Raw genomic sequence first — 18,269 nt, 5'->3', positions numbered from 1 at the left:
CGATTAGCAACATTGTGATGGCTTCAGGTGGGCAGCAAAGGGACTCAGACATATGTACACATGTACCCATTCTCCCCCAAACCCCTCTCCCATCCAGGCTGCCACATAACATTAAGCAGAGTTCCCTGTGCTGTACAGGAGGTCCTTTATTATCCATTTTATTGTCAGGTTTTATTTACTCCTTACTTTCCTTATGTCCCCTAAATGAGTTTCCTCAAAACCCAGTTCCTCTCATCTCAGGCCCCATAGCTAGTGTTCCATTTTCACAGTCAGCTTGCCTCACGTAGGAGGCTGCTCCTCTCCTCTTAGGGAGGGTGGTGGGCGGTGGGGCACACTGGTGCAGTGAGGGAGGGTGCCTTCGCCACCTGCAGCCTGCAGCCCAAACAGCCACAAGGCTCCCCAGTGGCGCAGTGGCACAGACGCTGCCTGCCAATACAGAAGACGCAGGAGACTTGGGTTGGATCCCTGGGTCTGACAGATCTCCTGGAGTAGGAAATGGCCCACTGCAGTATTCTTGTCTGGAAAACTGCATGGAAAGGAGGAGCCTGGCAGGCTACAGTCCATGGGGTTGCAAAGAGTCAGACAAGACTGAGCACATCCCAGCTCACTTGTGGAGGGTTTAATTATGCCTTAATGCTCGTTATCATAATTAAGCAGAAATAGTGATTCTAATTAGCACATTTGCAGAAACCACACCAGTATGCTTCCCTGGTGGCTCAGATGGTAAAGAACCTACCTGCAATGCAGGAGACCCAGGTTTGATACCTGGGTTGGAAGATCCCCTGGAGAAGTAAATGGCAACCCACTCCAGTGTTCTTGCCTGGAGAATTCCATGGACAGAGAAGCCCGGCAGGCTACAGTCCACAGGGTCGCAAAGAGTCAGACATGACTGAGCAAATAACAAACACAAGTAGATCCATATAATCGCACACTTCACCTACTCATAGCTTAATGGTGTTCCATCCTTGTTTCCTTTGCCCTGCTTTTCCTTTCAGCTTGAATGAGCACAACTTTTGAAGTCTTTAATTTATGACTATTTTAACTTATGCAAGTCCTGCTAGAGGGTGACAGATGGTCAATGTCAAAAACCCAGAGGGAGGGTTTCTGTTTAGCCTTTGATTTTTGTTTTGCTTTTTAAGCCAGAGAAATGTCCAATTGTGCTCATAGTTTGTCGGAGAATGTGATGGCACCCCACTCCAGTACTGTTGCCTGGAAAATCCCATGGACGGAGGTGCCTGATAGGCTGCAGTCCATGGGGTCGCTGAGAGTAAGACATGACTAAGAGACTTCACTTTCACTTCTCACTTTCATGCATTGGAAAAGGAAATGGCATCCCACTCCAGTGTTCTTGCCTGGAGAATCCCAGGGACGGAGGAGCCTGGTGGGCTGCCATCTATGGGGTCTCACAGAGTCGGACACGACTGTTGCTTTCCAGGCTCCCGTGTCCATGGGATTCTCCAGGCAAGAATACTGGAGTGGGCTGCTGTGCCCTCCTCCATGGGATCTCCTGACCCAGGGATCAAACCTGAGTCTCCTGCATTGACAGGGGTATTCTTTATCACTGAGCCACCAGGAAGCCCTCACATGAACCTACAGTTGGGCAAAATCATCTACCACAAAGCCTATTTTATAATAAAGTGTTGACTACTACACCTGGAGAAGGGAATGGCAACCCACTCCAGTATTCTTGCCTGGAGAGTTCCATGGACAGAGGAGCCTGGTGGGCTACAGCCCATGGGGTTGCACAGAGTTGGACACAACTGACGCGACTTAGCACGTGCACAAGCACACTGAACTTGAAAACCAGAATGGCTGTCTGGGTACTGATGGTTTTAGTGTATTTGGCCTGTACTCTTGTGACCAAGTGGCTAACTGGGAGCTGTGGCTCACTGGCTGCCCAGCACTAAAAATGAGTATCCTACTGCACATGGCTAGCCACCCCTCCAAAAAAATCCAGATACAAAAATCCAGATGTTTCCACTGAACATCTATTACTTTTGCATCACTATAAAGCCAAAAAGTTGCTAAGCCAAAGCATCTTAAGCCACGAACTGCCCAAACAAACTTAAGGGAAGACACCTGGGCAGTCAGCCTCCCCCACAGTTTCTGCAGCAGCTCATTAGTGATTAAGACTCCAGGACCAGAAACAAACCTTTGCCTTCACAATTAGAGATAAAGCAATACAAGGAAATATCTCTGAGAAGGGGGAGTATAGAGGGTTAAAGTCCTCTGTGTGTGTTCTCAGTCACTCACTCTTGTCTGACTCTTTGCTGAGCCCGCTAGTCTCCTCTGTCCATGGAATTTTCCAGGCAAGAATACTGGGATGAGGGGCCATTTCCTATTCCAAGGGATCTTCCCGACCCAGGGATCAAACCTGTGTCTTTTGGTCTCCTGCACTGGCAGGTGGATTCTTTACCACTAGCACCACCTGGCAAGCCCCAGTTAAAGTTTTGCTAATATGTAAATAATTGATATGATTGGAAAGGAAAAGTGGATAGGAGGACCTGGAAAAAAAAAAGAGTGTCAGAGACAGGAAGCGCATGCCGAAGTAATCTGGGGCATGCCGAACAAATGCTCAGGTTACACACAATCTTCCCCAGTGATGACCCCAAACCAGTCCCAAGATTAGTGACTGATCAAAGATGAGAACATGAGAGCTGGCCAAAATCAAAAGAAAGGTTAGCAACTGAAGGAGCTGTTATCAGAGTCTAAATCTCTGTTTTTCTTCTTTAGTCCATTAGAGAAGAGAAAACAGGGAAGTTTGGGGCTACTTGTATTTTATACGCTACTGCATTTCACCAATAGATATTTGCTAGTTATTATCAAGTAATCAGAATTTTATAATACTTTAGTTTTAATCATTAAATACATTGACCACCTAAAAAGGCATATGAAGTAAAAATGTATTTTTGACAAGCCTTATGATAAGTCAACTTCTTTATAATCATAGGATCTTTTTTTTTTTTTTTTAAATTATTTGGAGTACTTCTTGATTAAAACCATTCACTGTGGGATTTCCTTGGAAGTCCAGTGACTAAGAATCCGCCAGTGCAGGGGATATGAGTTCCATCCCTGGTCTGGGATGATTCCACATGCTGCAAGGCAAGTAAGCCTGAGAGCCACAACTACTGAGCCCACACGCCACAGCGACTGAAGCCCAAGCAGCCTAGAGCCTGTGCTCTGCAACAAGAGAAGCCACTGCAGTAGGGAGACCGCGTACTGCAAGTAGAGAGGGGTGGTCCCATGCTCACAACAACTAGAGAAAGCCAGCACACAGCAACGAAGACCCAGCTCAGCCATAAACAAATAAAAAGAATCTGGCTTCTAATGCAAGGGAACAGGGTTGATACCTGCTCGGGGAACTAAGATCCCACATGCCACAACTAGAGGAAGCCTGTGTGCTGCAACAAAGGCCCAGTGCAGCCAAAACAAAGAATTTTAAATAAAAGAAACCTATTCGCTGTTACCAGATCTATTCAGTGCTCATGAATCACACTGTGGACACTATCATTCAAGGGGGAGGGGGGACTCTAAAATGGAAAAAAAAAATCAGAAACCTTAACTTACAAATAAGTGAATAAAATGTATTCGTGGATGAATGTTCCCAGATTTCCTCTTGGCCTGTTTCTGCACAGTCCATATTTCCAACTAACATAAAATGAGACTTCTTTCCTTTGGGGATGGACTATTAGAATGATAGAGAAGCCAGACCAGAGTGGCGAGGGCCAGGAGAAGGACCAGCCCACGATGCTGCGGTGATCTATAAAACAAGGAGCCAGTGGGGGCATATGGAGACAGGGAGCTGCAGGGTTTTGGCTTGTAGGTAGTTCGTGGCAGTTCAGGCTGTAACTGCCTTTCCAGCAGTTATACAGTGTGAGAGAACTGGGGAATGAAGAAAGGGGATCTGGTAAGTAGTGTTATGAGTTCTGAATTGGATCCCCTGTGATTTTTCTTTGAGAGACAACATGAAAATTGGTATTCATCTGTAAAATTACTTTGGGTAGTGCAACATGCTACTCTGTAGAAACTGAGCTACATGGGGACCCAGGATGATTAGAGTTATGAAAAAATTCGTATGGGATATAATCATCACTACAGTAAATCAGAAATAACCCCAAATGCCTCACAATAGTGAATCAGCTCAGCAACATGATGAGAGAAAATATGGCATTGAGGATGCATGGGGGCTTTGGGAGTGAGGCCATTCAGTGTCTCACTAAGAATCTCTTAATTTCTTCATTTACACATTGAGAATAATTATGTCTAAATTTAGAGTTACTGGGAAGATTAAATAAATGAAAATAATGTATAAAATTCCTAGAAGAGTGTATGACTCATTGTACTCATGGTAGCTAATATTATAAACAGCGGTCCCCAACCTTTTTGACACTGGGGACCAGTTTCATAGAAGAGAATTTTTCCACAGACTGGGGGAGCAGGCAGGGAGGGATGGCTTCGGGGTGATTCAAGCGCATTACGTTTTGTTGTAGTTCAGTTGCTCAGTCATGTCCAACTCTTTGCAACTCCATGGGCTGCAGCATGCCAGACTTCCCTGTCCTTCGTCATCTCCTGGAGCTGGCTCAAACTCATGTTCATTGAGTCAGTGATGTTTTCCTACCATCTGGTCCTCTGTTGTCCCCTTCTCCTCCTGCCTTTAATCTTTCCCAGCATCAGTCTTTTCTAATGAGTCAGCTCTTCGCATCTGGTGGCCAAAGTATGGAGTTTCAGCTTCAGCATCAGTCCTTCCAATGAATATTCAGGACTGACTTCCTTTAGGATGGACTGGTTTGATCTCCTTGCAGTTCAAGGGACTCTCAAGAGTCTTCTCCAACACCACAGTTTAAAACCATCAGTTCCTCATCGCTCAGCCTTCTCTATAGTCCAACTCTCACATCCATACTTGAAACTGGAAAAACTACAGCATTACATTTATTGTGCACTTTATTTCTAATGTGAGGCCACTGCTGATCTGATGGGAGGTACCAATGGGTCTGTGGCCCAGAGGTTGGGGACCCCTGTTATAAAATATCTTAGTGATGTTAAAAATAATAAGCATGAGGGATAAATCATTAGATATACAATAATTAAATTACAAAGCATAAAGTTACCATGTTTGTACATTAACAAGTACAGGAAGCATATTTTGAAGAATTGAGGTCAGCTCAATTATTTTCATGATGCCCAGAAAAAGAGAACAGGCTCAGATTGAAGAACAGTGATTTAGAATCAATATAAAAGAATATTAGGATTATAAAGCGCTGAAGAAATCTATAAAAGAAAACATTCAAACCTTTTCCTCTAGAGATTAAAAAGATAATTACATTGGTTTCTCATTTATTTCCCTGATTATAACGGTCAAAGATAATTTATATTTGGCTTTGATAGCAGTGGCAAGCCACTCCAGTACTCTTGCCTAGAAAATCCCATGGATGGAGGAGCCTGGTAGGCTGCAGTCCGTGGGGTCGCTAAGGGTCGGACACGACTGAGCGACTTCACTTTCACTTTTCACTTTCACACATTGGAGAAGGAAATGGCAACCCACTCCAGGGTTCTTGCCTGGAGAATCCCAGGGACCGGGAAGCCTGGTCGGACACCACTGAAGTGACTTAGCAGCAGCAGCAGGTGTTCTTTGCCTCGGGGGTTTCTCCTTTCTAATTGTGTTTATTTAGTCTAATAGAAAATGAATTTGCATTCCTTGAACTTCTACCAGTTGAAGGTGGGTAGATGACTGAGAAGAATGCTTAAAAGCTGGGGAAATCCCCTTGGAATTTAAAAGGTGCTGGGAATAATCCAAAAAGTAGATAATCCATGGAAGAATTAACTGTACATGAATTTGGTAATTGCCCAGTATCTTTCTCTTTTTTTAAAAAAATTCTAAATTGAAGCACTGTTATTTTACAGTGTTTTAGGTATATAGCATAGTGATTCAAACACACACACACACACACACACACACACATATTCTGTTTTAGGTTCTTTTCCACTGTAGGTTATTATAAGATATTGGATATAGCTCCTTGTGTCATATAGTAGGTTCCTGTTTTTTTTTCAAATCTATTTTATATATAGTAGTATATAAAAGGTCCATCTAGTCAAAGCTATGGTTTTTTCAGTCATGTACGGATGTAAGAGTTGGACTGTAAAGAAAGCTGAGCACTGAAGAATTGATGCTTTTGAACTGTGGTGTTGAAGACTCTTGCGAGTCCCTTGGACTGCAAGGAGATGAAGACGGATTCTAGCAAAGAGGCTTCGGAGTAGGCTGATATCACCTACTAAGGGGTGGCGCCCTCTCCCTTTTTGACCCTGGAGGAGACTTTCTGTACATGTGCAGTTGGGAAGGTCGCCTTGATTTCCAGAGTGAGAACCATGTGGTTTCTTCACCTTTTATCTGGGCAGGCTCAGCTCCTTCTCACTCCTGCTATTACCTTCATCTTAGAGTCTCTGTCCACAGGGGGACAGACTCCAGCTCTCAGCCTGGGGCCCACTACCTCAGAGTGGCATACGTGGAGGGGTGTGGAAGCTCCATGCTGTCTCTCCACACCTCGCACTGGACATCTCACCCATCTGGCTCCTCCTGTGTTACCTCGTTTTATACTAAACCAGTGATCTGGAGGCTCCATATGAAGACAGTGACATCAGATAATGGAAGGGGACCCTTGATGTGCACTTCCCCAACAATCAGTGATGTTGACCAATCTGTTCAGGTACCTGTTGATCATCTGACTATCTTCTTTGAAAATATGTCAGTTTGGATCCTAGAACACCCAGCACCACGGGTGCGCTCTGCTGCTGCTCAGTGTTCTCCAGTCAGATTCCCTGGATGGGCAGGAACCGAGGCCGAGTTATTTGCTTTCCTGCTGAAGTGAGGCAGAAGAATGAGCTGGTGGGGCCCCTTGACTGGAGTCTCAGGTCAGACAGAACGGCCAAACAACCATATTCCCTGGCCAGATGGGACCCCCAGCAAAGCCACTGGCTGGGATGTCTGTTCCCGCACATGTTAAGTGGGAACATGGTTCACAGAGGGCCGCAAGCAGGTCCCTGCAAGCCTGGCACCCTGTGTCTATTTGATCCCTGATGGTGGAGCCCTGCCACTCCCTCAAGTAATTTCTTTGAGGCAAGACCCAAACAGACCTCCCCGGAAGCATGTTCCACAATGCTGAGAAAGCAGGGTGTCCATTTGGGGTTCTCTTTTTGCCTGCCAGAGAAACTAGGTGGGGGGGGGGGGGCGAGGATGGGGGGGCTATGACAGCCTGGGGGAGGAACAGCGTGGTCAGACTGTACTTGCTCCTTCTGCCTTCAAATGTGGTCCTCCGCAGTCTCTGTGGTCCAGATGGGTGCTTCAGCCTCACCCCTACGGCCTACGAGTTTCTCTGTGGAAAGATACTAATTGATCCTCCTGAGGGCTGAAGTAGCTTGAGGCATTGCTCCATCTTTATGAACTTACCTTGGGGAAGATGCTGCTGCAGGTCCAGCTGGGGCACTGGGGCAAGCTCTTAATGGCACAAAAAGTTCGGCTGGTGATGGCAGGATCTGCTAGCATTGGAGGCTCTCCTCTCAGGTGATGGGGCGGGTCCTGTGGCTCACTAGAGGGAAAAGGCCACTGGTGGCAGTAGCTGTGGGGAGTCCTCACTGGTGTGAGCCGTCCTGGAGGCCACCATTTTCTCACCAAGACCTGCCCCACCCAGCAGCCTTGTTGTTGTTGTTGTTTAGTCACTAAGTTGTGTCTGACTGTTTACAACCTCATGGATGCAGCACAACAGGCTCCCTTGTCCTTCACTATCTCCCAGAGTTGGCTCAAATTCATGTCCTCTAAATTGGTGATGCCATCCAACCATCTTATCCTCTACTGCCCCCTTCTCCTCCTGCCTTCAATCTTTCCCAGCATCAGGGTCTTTTATAATGAGTCAGTTCTTTGCATCAGGTGACCAAAATATTGGAGCTTCAGCATCAGTCCTTCCAATGAATATTCAGGGTTGATTTCCTTTGGGATTGACTGGTTTGATCTCCTTGCAGCCCAAGGGTCTCAAGAGTCTTCTCTGACACCACAAATCGAAAGCATCAATTTTGTAGCCCCTCAGAGATGTATACTCAGTAGGTCCGATGTGGGGCCCAGGAATCTGAATCTGAAAGCACACATGATTCTGATGCCTGTGGCCTGAGGACCACACTTAGAAAAACATTCCTACACATCATAGATTCTCGAACCCATTAGGCAGCAAGCACATCTTCTGTATCACAGAAGCACAAATAAGCAGGTGATGATGAGTTATTTTCAATAATTCTTGAGATTTTTTTTCCCTTTCCCCTTTGTCCCCGAATCCTTGGCTCTGCAGCAGCTTGCCTGTGCTGTGGGGTGGGCACGTGGGAAGTGTGGACACCTACCAGCCAGCCTGGTGGGTGCAGCTCAGCTCCGGGGAAGGACAGGGCAGTTCTGAGTCACCTTTCCTAATGAGCATCGCTTGTTGACTGACTGGAGGGAAGGAGCTCATTATTCATGTTTGGCCCAGGGCCTTCTCTCTTGATTGCAAAGGAACAGAGGCCCCGCAGCTTCCTCCATGTTCACATCTGTGGGGAAAAAAGTGGAAAGATCATCCAAGCAACACTTTAGTTCACCCTTCTCATTGAAAAGAGATTAGCTGGAAGGAAGCTTATGAGGCTGTTTGGCAGAGAATTTTCACACTTGATCTATTCCTTTCTTCCTCCATCCATTACCCCTTGCCCAGGCAACCTTGATCCTTTGAATAGGGACATTGTCTGCTCCAAGTCATCCAAAACAAAGCCTCTGTTCTTTTGAGCAATTCCTGCCCCTCCACTCCAGCCCCCAGATGCTTCAGAAACATAACCCCTAAGAAAACAGCATGAGGTTAAAGAATATCATGTCAGTATCCCTATTCCTGTAAAAGGGCTGGCCTAAATCCAGAAACTTCATTTCTCATGTTGTCCTTGTTTCAAAATCCTACAGTACATTTTTGTCTCTTGGTAGAACTCTCAAATAAAGCCCCTTGAGCCAAACATATTTGGAGTTAAAAATTAAGTTGGGAAACAGGGTGGAATTTGTGGAGCTCAACTCCGAAGTGCCTTCCTGGACCAGCCACAGCCAGCACTTTAAGTTGATGGTTTCAACGTAAACAACCTTCTTTAATCATGAGACGGCTCTGTACAGAGGCATAGGGGAGGTTCTTCCCTCCCCAGAAGAGGAAGGTTCACTTCATCCTGGCTCCTGGTTCTATAGCCCACAGGGACTGGAAATGAGAGAAGCCTTAGCTCCTCTTCCTGCAGCCTTGGCTTCAGTTCTCCATCCTTTGCACCCAGGACTCCTACTGGCCCCTGGACAACTTCTGGGCTCACCTTGTATCGATTCAAAAATGTCTGTTTTCATCAGTGGGAGTCCCTTCACTAGGTCTTGAGACATGAGTATTTGCTAAGGTAACACTGCTCAGGGGGTTGGCTCCAATCTGATGTCATTCTAGAATGGATCCCATCATCACGTTTGAAGACCACGGTGCTCCCTTTGAACGTGGGGCATAAGGTTAGATGAGAGAGAAGCTGGGGTGGCGAGGGGAATGCCCATCTTCCTTTCTTTCCTTGCAGCTCTTTTTGCCCATTTCTCCATGTTTCTGCCTCGTGGCATCTTTCTCTTTGCTTTTGCTCCTCTGAAGCTCTCTATTTAAGGCTTCCCTGGTGGCTCAGTGTTATTTAAAGAATCCACCTGCCAAGCAGGAGCCTCATGTTTGATCCCTGGGTTGGGAAGATTCCCAGAAGGAAATGGCAACCCACACCCGTATTTTTGTCTGGAAAATCCGATGGATAGAGAAACCCGGTGGGCTACAGCCCAGGGGGTCACAAAAGAATCGGACACAACTGAGTGACTAAGCAACAACAGTCTTGTTTAAACCAGGAGATCTTATTTTGGCTGCACCACTCAGCTTGTGGGATCTTAATTCCCTAAGGAGAGTTGAACCTGGGATATGGCGGTGAAAACCCAGAATCCTAACCACTAGGCCACCAGGAAACTCCATTAAACCAGGAGTTCTGAACCTATGGTTCATGGATCCCTTGAATATACAAGAATACGTCTATTTTATGGGGAAAAGCCCACAGTTTTCACATTGTCAAAGTGGACTGAGAAAAAAGAACAGTCATTCTCAACTTCTCCTTTCTCTGCCTTCAACTTCTCCTTCTCGCTGCCCCCTTGGGTTCTGGCTCTTGTGCTGCTGTGACTCTTCCTCCCTGAGCCATGGCTCCCGTTTCTTCTCTCATGTGCTCATATGCTGAGTCGCTCAGTCATGTCTGACTCTTTGTGGCCCCATGGACTGTAGCCCGCCAGGCTCCTCTGTCCGTGGGATTCTCCAGGCAAGAATACTGGAGTGGGCTGCCACGCCCTCCTCCAGGGGATCTTCCTGACCCAGGGATCAAATCCCTGTCTCTTTTGTCCCCTGCTTTGGCAGGCAAGTTCTTTACCACTAGCGCCATCTGGAAAGCCCTTCTTCTCTCCTACCTTCTCTCTTTTTCTTTCTGTCTTTGGCTTATTGCCCCATGCCATCCTTTCTTTTTTTTCCTGAAAATAGGGTATAATAAAAAGTGAATACTAATAATTGTCACATATTGGACAGTGTTCAGTAAATGAAGGTTTAATTTCCCTAGTTATGTTCTTAATTTTAAAAGCCACTGAACTGGATATTTTTCTCTAAAAAAAAAAAAAAAAATTCACGAGGGGTAATTGCTGGCTACTTTTTTTAAAAGTCATCTGTGATGGTTCATTCTACCCACTGTGAGCCCTCAACTGTGAATGAGAGCATAGCTTCCTGCCCGCGGTCTAATCAAACATTGGGAGGGCAATTGCGCCCCCTAGTGTCACAGTTTTAGATTTCATGTTGGGTTAGATGAGGAAGTCACCTCCAAAGGCAAGAAATCTAATTATTTAATAGAATTTGAATCTATGAGCAGGATTGCTTTCAGCAGCTTGCTGGTCTATCCAAACTGGGGGGCTTCACAGAGAAAGAGGCAGAGGGAACAGGGAAGGGTCTGACTCTTTGTCATCGGAGCAATACAAGACACCTCAACCATTAGATAGAGTGGATCTTTGTCCTTAAAGAGTACAGACTGCAATCCCACCTTCTGGTGTTTTGATGTTTTGAGATATTAACATTCCAGTATTTTGCTGGCATAATGCTACCATTATGGTAATGTAAAAAATCTTAAATGCATCTTGAGATATATTTAGAGAGTTAGACACTGCATTAATTTTCAAATGATAAAGTTTACTCATCTGGAAAGTGTTCTTTTATGCCTGTATAACATTCAAGAAGAGAAAGAAAATCAACTGACAGAAAATCTCTTACAAGAATGAGTCTCCATTTTCAGACTTCAGAAATTTCATTTCTCATATTATCCCAAGAGAAGGAAATGGCAACCTACTCCAGTATTCTTGCCTGGAAAACCCCAAGACAGAGAAACCTGGTGGGCTACAGTCCACGGGATGACAAAGAGTCGGATACGACTTAGTGACTATTCCTGCTTCAAACCCCCTAAAGTACCTTTTTCTTGGAACTCTTAGATAAAGAACTCTAGAATAAAAACACAAGAGCCATGTTTATCTGTTTGGAGTTAAAAAATAAGTTGGAAGATAAGGTGGAATTTGTGGAGCTTAATTCCAGAGTACCTTCCTTGGACCAGCCCCAGATGACACCCCAAGGAAAGGAAAGAAGCCTGGGGCAAAGGTCAGCATTAGACACTTCAGGTGGAAGGTTTCAACATAGATATCCACCTTCTTTAACCATGAGACTGCGCTACACAGAAGTGCAAAGGGAGGTTCCTCCCTCCCCAGAATTCTATAGTGTCCAAATGTAAAATCGTTGTTGTTCCCCAGGCGTTCATCTTGTTCCTTTGTAATGTGCAAAACTGAGATCCATCTGGGGATGGGAGAAAGATAGCATCCATGGGAGCCTCAGGGGCCAAGGGAGGAGATGGTTATGAAGGTGAAAAACAACGATGGTGTTAGAGGCTGTTGTCAAAATGCTCCTACATCAAAGCAGTTGCACCGAACTCTCAGACTAGTAAAATACTCAGTTACCAAGGCACTGGGAGGGAACCATATAGGGGCAGTTTATACTGATTGCAGGCCAAGCAGTGGGAAGAAATGAACTTAGCATCTCATCCTTTTTAAGGGATATGGGATGAGGTGGTGTGAGATGGGAGTGGGAACCAACAATTACTGAGCACCTACCGTATGCCACTCGCTGCCTCTCATTTAACCTTCAAAACAGCTCTGGGTGGTAGGTAGTATTAGCCCTAGTTTTCAAGAATCGAGAACTGAGAATCAGGTTAAACGGCATGATTTTTTCATGTTCCTATGATGAATTTTCTGAAGTATCCCACAATAACTCCCTGCAAAGCTGAATCAAAGGTGTGGTCAGCTGTAGTTGTCCAGACATCACTCTCTAAGGACTCTCCATCCTTGCAGGAATATAGTAACGTGGAGAAGTTAATTCCACTCCCACCCCTGCCCCGCCCAGCACTTTCTCTTAGAGAGAATAGAATAAAAAGCTGTAAGGAATAGTCGATGGGCTTCTGGCAGTGAAAGGGAGTTATAACCCCTGGCTCCTAGCCGTCCTTGTGGAGAAGGCAGTGACTAACTCATGTCTGGTTTGCTGAGGTGATAGGCAAGGTTAGAGACAGCCGAAGGTTTGGGACCGCGCAGGAAGGGCGGAGCTGCTGCCACCAGAAGGCGCCCTTCGCTCCTTCCTGCACCCCAGACCCGTCCACACCCACCGCGCAGCTCTAGCCCCAGCCTGGTCTCCACCCGCATCTCTTTCCTTTCTCCAGTTTTTCTCTTTCTCCCTGCTCCTGCTCCTCTCTCTGAGGATCATAAGGTGGCAATGAAGGAAACCTCCTGGAGCTGCTTTTCCACCGCTAGGCACTTTGTTGTTGTGTCTATCCATGGAGGTCGTTTGACAATTTTATGTGACCTTCACTTTGGGTAAATCTCTTCAGTCCTTAATAACAACGTTGCTGGAAATTGTTTCACCAGGGGGAAAATAGCAAGCCCACCATACTATAATTACAACAGGCCTTGCTTTTTAACTTTTAGAGTGACAGCTAGTTAAAAAGTCAATTTCTGGGTGATCACGTAAATGTGCGTCTAAATTAATGGGAAAGGTGTTAACAAAATCTAGCCTTTTTCCAAATTCCTTTTAAAAACGAAACAGTCCAGAATGTTGTAGAAAACAGGTGGGTCTTTTCCCCACATGACAAGAGGAAAGATAGAAGTGGCAAGATTGGGAAGAGAGAGGGGGTCACACAGAGGGTTGGGGTAGGAAAAGAAGTAGGAAGATAAGGAAGATACAGTGGGAGGAGGGCATGGAGTTTGACCTGAGGAAAAGAGGGTGAAAAAGTGATGAAGAGAAAAGGGAAAGAAAAGTGGCATAATGGTTCCTGTATTACGTGCCCGGAATGACTTAAGTGGGTAGAAAGTAAAGACTGGGTGTTAGCAACTTAAGTTTTCCTTGCCTATGAGGTGAGGGGGAAATCCAGGAAAAGAGTCCTAGAGAAACTGCTAACTCCGCCGTCTTTCTCAGAGCATGTGCTCATCTTCTAGACCCACAGCAGGCGAAACTGCAGAAGGAAGGTCTAAATCTGTTCCCCTCACAAGGTGAGTGTGCTTCCATCTGCCAGGCTGTCTGCTTGCTTTTCACGTCTCCCCAAATCATCTGCTAACAGCACTCATCATCTGCCATCCTGGCACGAGCCCAAGAAGATGCAGCTAAATTAGAATGTGGGGGAGAGGAGGAGAGCACGGCTAGTTTTCTGCTCTGGAATTTGTGGTAATTCATGAGTCACTGCTGCTGTTTAGTCGCTCAGTCATGTCCGACTCTTTGAGACCCCATGGATTGTAGCCCACCAGGCTCCTCTGTTCATGGGATTCTTCAGATAAGAATACTGGAGTGGGTTGCCCTTTCCTTCTCCAGGGGATCTTGAGGCCTTTGGAGGTCAGGAAAACTGAGATCCTATAGAAAAGGATTCAGGGTTTTGTGCTGGGCTTGCCCAGTCTCTCCTCATTCCCTTTGACCTGGTTGGTGCACTTCTGAACATCAGCAGATTTTTGTGGGACAGTTTTGGGATTCAGTTGAAATGAATGCTCCTCCAAGATAAGACTCTTTAGTTCACTTTTGGTGGTCTTGAGTTTATTTCTTTTTCGATTCAAACAACAACTATTTGTTGCATGACTTCCACATGCCAGAGCAGGAAACAGGGTGGATTGAAAGATCCCTGCAGTCTCACAGAGATTCTCTTCTCACAGAGCAGGACCGGCAGTAACCAAAGAAATAAACAAGAAATCTATCAGCAAGTAACATGAGCTACACAGATAATTACAAGAAGTGGCTGTAATAGTGAGTGACTGGGTGGTCTTCTGGCATGGGTCGTCTGAGCTGGTGGCATCACTCGGAGTACCAGAGGCCCCTGCCCTGCCAAGATATGAGGGGACACATTGCAGGCTGATGCAAAGGCCCCAGCCCAGGACTAACCTTGGAACATATGAGGAACAGAGACAAGGCTCACTTGTCCTGAGCACAGTGAATGAGCAGAGAGGTGTGGGGTGAGTTGGAAAGGCAGTGGAGGGTAGCGGGGATCACTGAGGCTTTTCTGACTCAAAAGAAGGAATTTGGAATTTTTTTTCCAAGTTCGGTGGGAAATCATTGGAAAGCTTAAGCTTAGGGATAATTTGATCTAGTCTATATTGTCACCCTGCTTATTTAACTTATATGCCGAGTAGATCATGAGGAACGCTGGGCTGGAAGAAGCACAAGCTGGAATCAAGATTGCCAGGAGAAATATCAATAACCTCAGATATGCAGATGACACCACCCTTATGGCAGAAAGTGAAGAGGAACTCAAAAGCCTCTTGAGGAAAGTGAAAGAGGAGAGTGAAAAGGTTGGCTTGAAGCTCAACATTCAGAAAACAAAGATCATGGCATCTGGTCCCATCACTTCATGGGAAATAGATGGGGAAACAGTGTCAGACTTTATTTTTTTGGGCTCCAAAATCACTGCAGATGCTGATTGCAGCCAGGAAATTAAAAGCCTCTTACTCCTTGGAAGGAAAGTTATGACCAACCTAGATAGCATATTGAAAAGCAGAGACATTACTTTGCCAACCAAGGTCCATCTAATCAAGGCTATGGTTTTTCCCGTGGTCATGTATGGATGTGAGAGTTGGACTGTGAAGAAAGCAGAGCGCGGAAGAATTGATGCTTTTGAACTGTGGTGCTGGAGAAGACTCTTGAGAGTCCCTTGGACTGCAAGGAGATCCAACCAGTCCATTCTAAAGGAGATCAATCCTGGGTGTTCACTGGAAGGACTGATGCTAAAGCTGAAACTCCAATACTTTGGCCACCTCATGCGACGAGTTGACTCACTGGAAAAGACTCTGATGCTGGGAGGGATTGGGGGCAGGAGGTTACGGAGACGACAGAGAATGAGATGGCTGGTTGACATGACCGACTCGATGGACATGAGTTTGAGTTAACTCCGGGAGTTGGTGATGGGCAGGGAGGCCTGGCGTGCTGTGATTCATGGGGTCGCGAAGAGTCAGACACGACTGAGCGACAGAACTGAACTGAACTGAACTGATATTGGCTCAGATGGTAAAGAATTTGCCTGCAATGAAAATTCAATCCCTGGGTCGGGAACATACCCTGGAGAAGGGCATGCAACCCACTCCAGAATTCTTGCATGGGAAATCCCATGGACAGAGGAGCCTGACGGGCTACAGTCTATAGGGTTGCAGAAGAGTTGGCTGTGACTAAGTGACTAAAGCATGTGCACACATGTTTGTAAAAGGTTAGGTGGGTTTGTGAAGAGGGAACGAGTCTGGGATCAGGGTGGATACCACAGTGGTAAAACAGAAATTCACGGTGGCCCAGACTTGATGGTGGGGGAGTGGTCGAAGTAGAGATGTGGAGAAGAGGATGGATTAGGGTGCATTGTGCATTGACGGCCCTGAGGAAGATGAAAGAAGAAGACCCGGGAACATTCCTAGATTTTTGGCTTAAGTAACCAAGTGGATTGTGTTGTCCTTTTCTGAGATGGAGTGCTTGAAAGAGGAGCTGGTCTGGATGTGGGAAGGTAGAATCAAGAACTCTCTTCTGAGCAAGTTCATTTGAGATGCCTGTGAAACCATTCAAGTCTTCATCTGGAGTTCTGGGCAGAGGTCAGGGCTGAAAATACCAGTTTGGGGAGCCATTGGGCTGTAGGCAGAATCCCCTATTGCTTTTGTCTTCCTCTGATTCCATGTGGCTCAGATGGTAAAGAATCTGCCTGCAAGGCAGGAGACCTGGGTTCGATCCCTCAGTCTGGAAGATTTCCTGAAGGAGGAAATGGCTCCCCACTCCAGTATTCTTGCCTGGAGAATTCCATGGACAGAGGAACCTGGCAGGCTACAGTCCATAGGGTCACAAAGGGCTGGATACGATTGAGCAACTAATTCTTTCCTTCCTTTTTGTCTTCCTCTGCCCACATTCTCTTCTCCTAAGACCATGCAGCCTTCTTTTCTTGATCTACTGGCTTTTTTTTGTATGTGTGATGACCTAGGCTGATCAAAGTTCTTATTGACCCTGATCATTTTTCCATGTTGGAAATATAGGAATAGGTATCCCCAGTTATACAAACATACACACACACACTTCTGGATCTTACAGCATATATATGTAAATACAGGTTAAAGAAAACTCATTGAATTGAGCAGTTGGGGAGGCTTCCAAAATATCAATATCAAACGATAATATCAATTTTTAATCACCTTTACTGGTGGCTCAGAGGTAAAGAATCTGCCTGCAATGTGGGAGACTCAGGTTCGACCCCTGGGTAAGGACGATCCCCTGGAGAAGGGAATGGCAACCCACTCTAGTATTCTTGCCTGAAGAACTCCATGGACAGAGAAGCCTAATAGGCTACACAGTCCATGAGGTAACAAAGAGGCAGACACGACTGATCAACTAACAGACCCACACCCTATTTCTCTGATGGAAAAACTGAACTGCAGGTGGATCTAGGTTTTCATGTACAGCTTATCGTGGTAGAGGCAGAAACTAAGCCCCATTCTGTATCTCATTTGCTGAAGAGCAGAACTACAGAGACATGGTAAATCATCTAGGGGTCCCTTCATCCCCAGCCTGAACCTGATACCTGCAAATACTCTGCCTGTTGCTGTCATTGGGACCAGAGCAAACAGGAATGAACTGTGACTCCAGAGCCCAGCACTGAGCTCTAGCTCTGACCCTGAGATCCAAAAGAAAGAAGGAAAATGATTATTGAGGATTCTTATGTGGCAAAACTGTGCCAGTGCTCTCCAGGTTTCAGCCTTAATTTAAACAGCAGTCCTGTGAAGTGATTCCTATTATGCCTATTTTACAGATGAAGAAACAAGGGCTCAGACGGGTGCAATGACTTCTTGGTGTTTGGGAATCAAGCCCTGGTCTATTGGAAAGTATTGTCCTGTATTGCTTCACCTTGTCATGTACCCAAGGGCTAGATCTTTAACCAGGTTAAAAATCTGTCTTCGTTTATTAAATGGAACATAACATTTTTTATTTTTATGGGTTTATCTAGCTCTGATATTCTGGATTTTAAATGCATTTGAATGCTTAATTTTCCACTTTTCTAAGAAAGAGTTTTGAATCATATTGTGAGTGACGTGCTTTAGCCAGAGTGTCACTTTCACCCTTTCACTGCAAAAGGGTTATCGCTTGTAGAGTGGATTTGTTACCCTGACACCCAGGAGTGAAAGGTCACTTAGACACAGAAAGGATACAGACATAGCTTCTTTGTTCCCCTTGTTTATAGCTCTTGGTTTCTTCTTCTTTTTCTTTCTCTCTGGAAAATGCTTCTCATTTTCTAAATCCTTGTGCTTTGAAACCAGTTTTGTCAGAGAAATGTCAAACACGGGGTTAAATACGGAATTGATTCTGTTCACTTTGAGCTGCAGTAGCCTGACTGTCACCCCAGACCTCATCATCCTGATGAGCGTTCTGGGATCATCACTTCCTTTGCCAACAGCAAAGGGTTCTTTCTTAATTGATGTTTGCCAGTCTGGATCTTGAAGATCATTCTGATGGTAGAAAGGAAATGCAGCACCCGGCTGACAGCATGATGTTTTGGTCAAAATCTATCTTCACTGAAGAAATTCTCATGGTGTTTTAATCCCATCCCTTTGGGTGGTTGTCCATTTATAACATGTTTTAAAAATTTTGCAAGGGGAATATTCTTACTGT

The 18,269-nt window shown here is 45.6% G+C and overlaps 1 protein-coding gene across 18 annotated transcripts in view; it reads right to left on the bottom strand.

The window, feature by feature from the left end:
- LOC129557884 (liprin-alpha-1-like) overlaps nt 1-18,269 on the bottom strand; it is a 149,939-nt gene that overhangs the window by 63,559 nt on the left and 68,111 nt on the right. For 12 of the 18 annotated variants that reach the window (XM_088842800.1, XM_088842799.1, XM_088842797.1 and 9 more), the window contains 2 exons: nt 8,383-8,565; nt 7,445-7,583 (listed from right to left, as the gene is read on the bottom strand). The exons of 1 other annotated variant lie outside the window; for it this stretch is intronic. The gene's annotated coding sequence lies outside the window, so the exon portion shown is untranslated. Of the gene's footprint in view, nt 1-4,379; nt 6,703-7,444; nt 7,584-8,382; nt 8,566-12,226; nt 12,292-18,269 lie in introns of those variants that run through there. 5 more of the 18 variants (XM_088842804.1, XM_088842805.1, XM_088842807.1 and 2 more) reach the window with 3 other exon arrangements.

The sequence above is a fragment of the Moschus berezovskii genome, chromosome 13 (assembly GCF_049115385.1).
Source record: "Moschus berezovskii isolate FMDL1 chromosome 13, NW_MosBer_1.0, whole genome shotgun sequence".
NCBI lineage: Eukaryota > Metazoa > Chordata > Mammalia > Artiodactyla > Moschidae > Moschus > Moschus berezovskii.
Note: the sequence above shows the minus strand (reverse complement) of the source record. Positions and strands in the feature narration are given on the sequence as shown.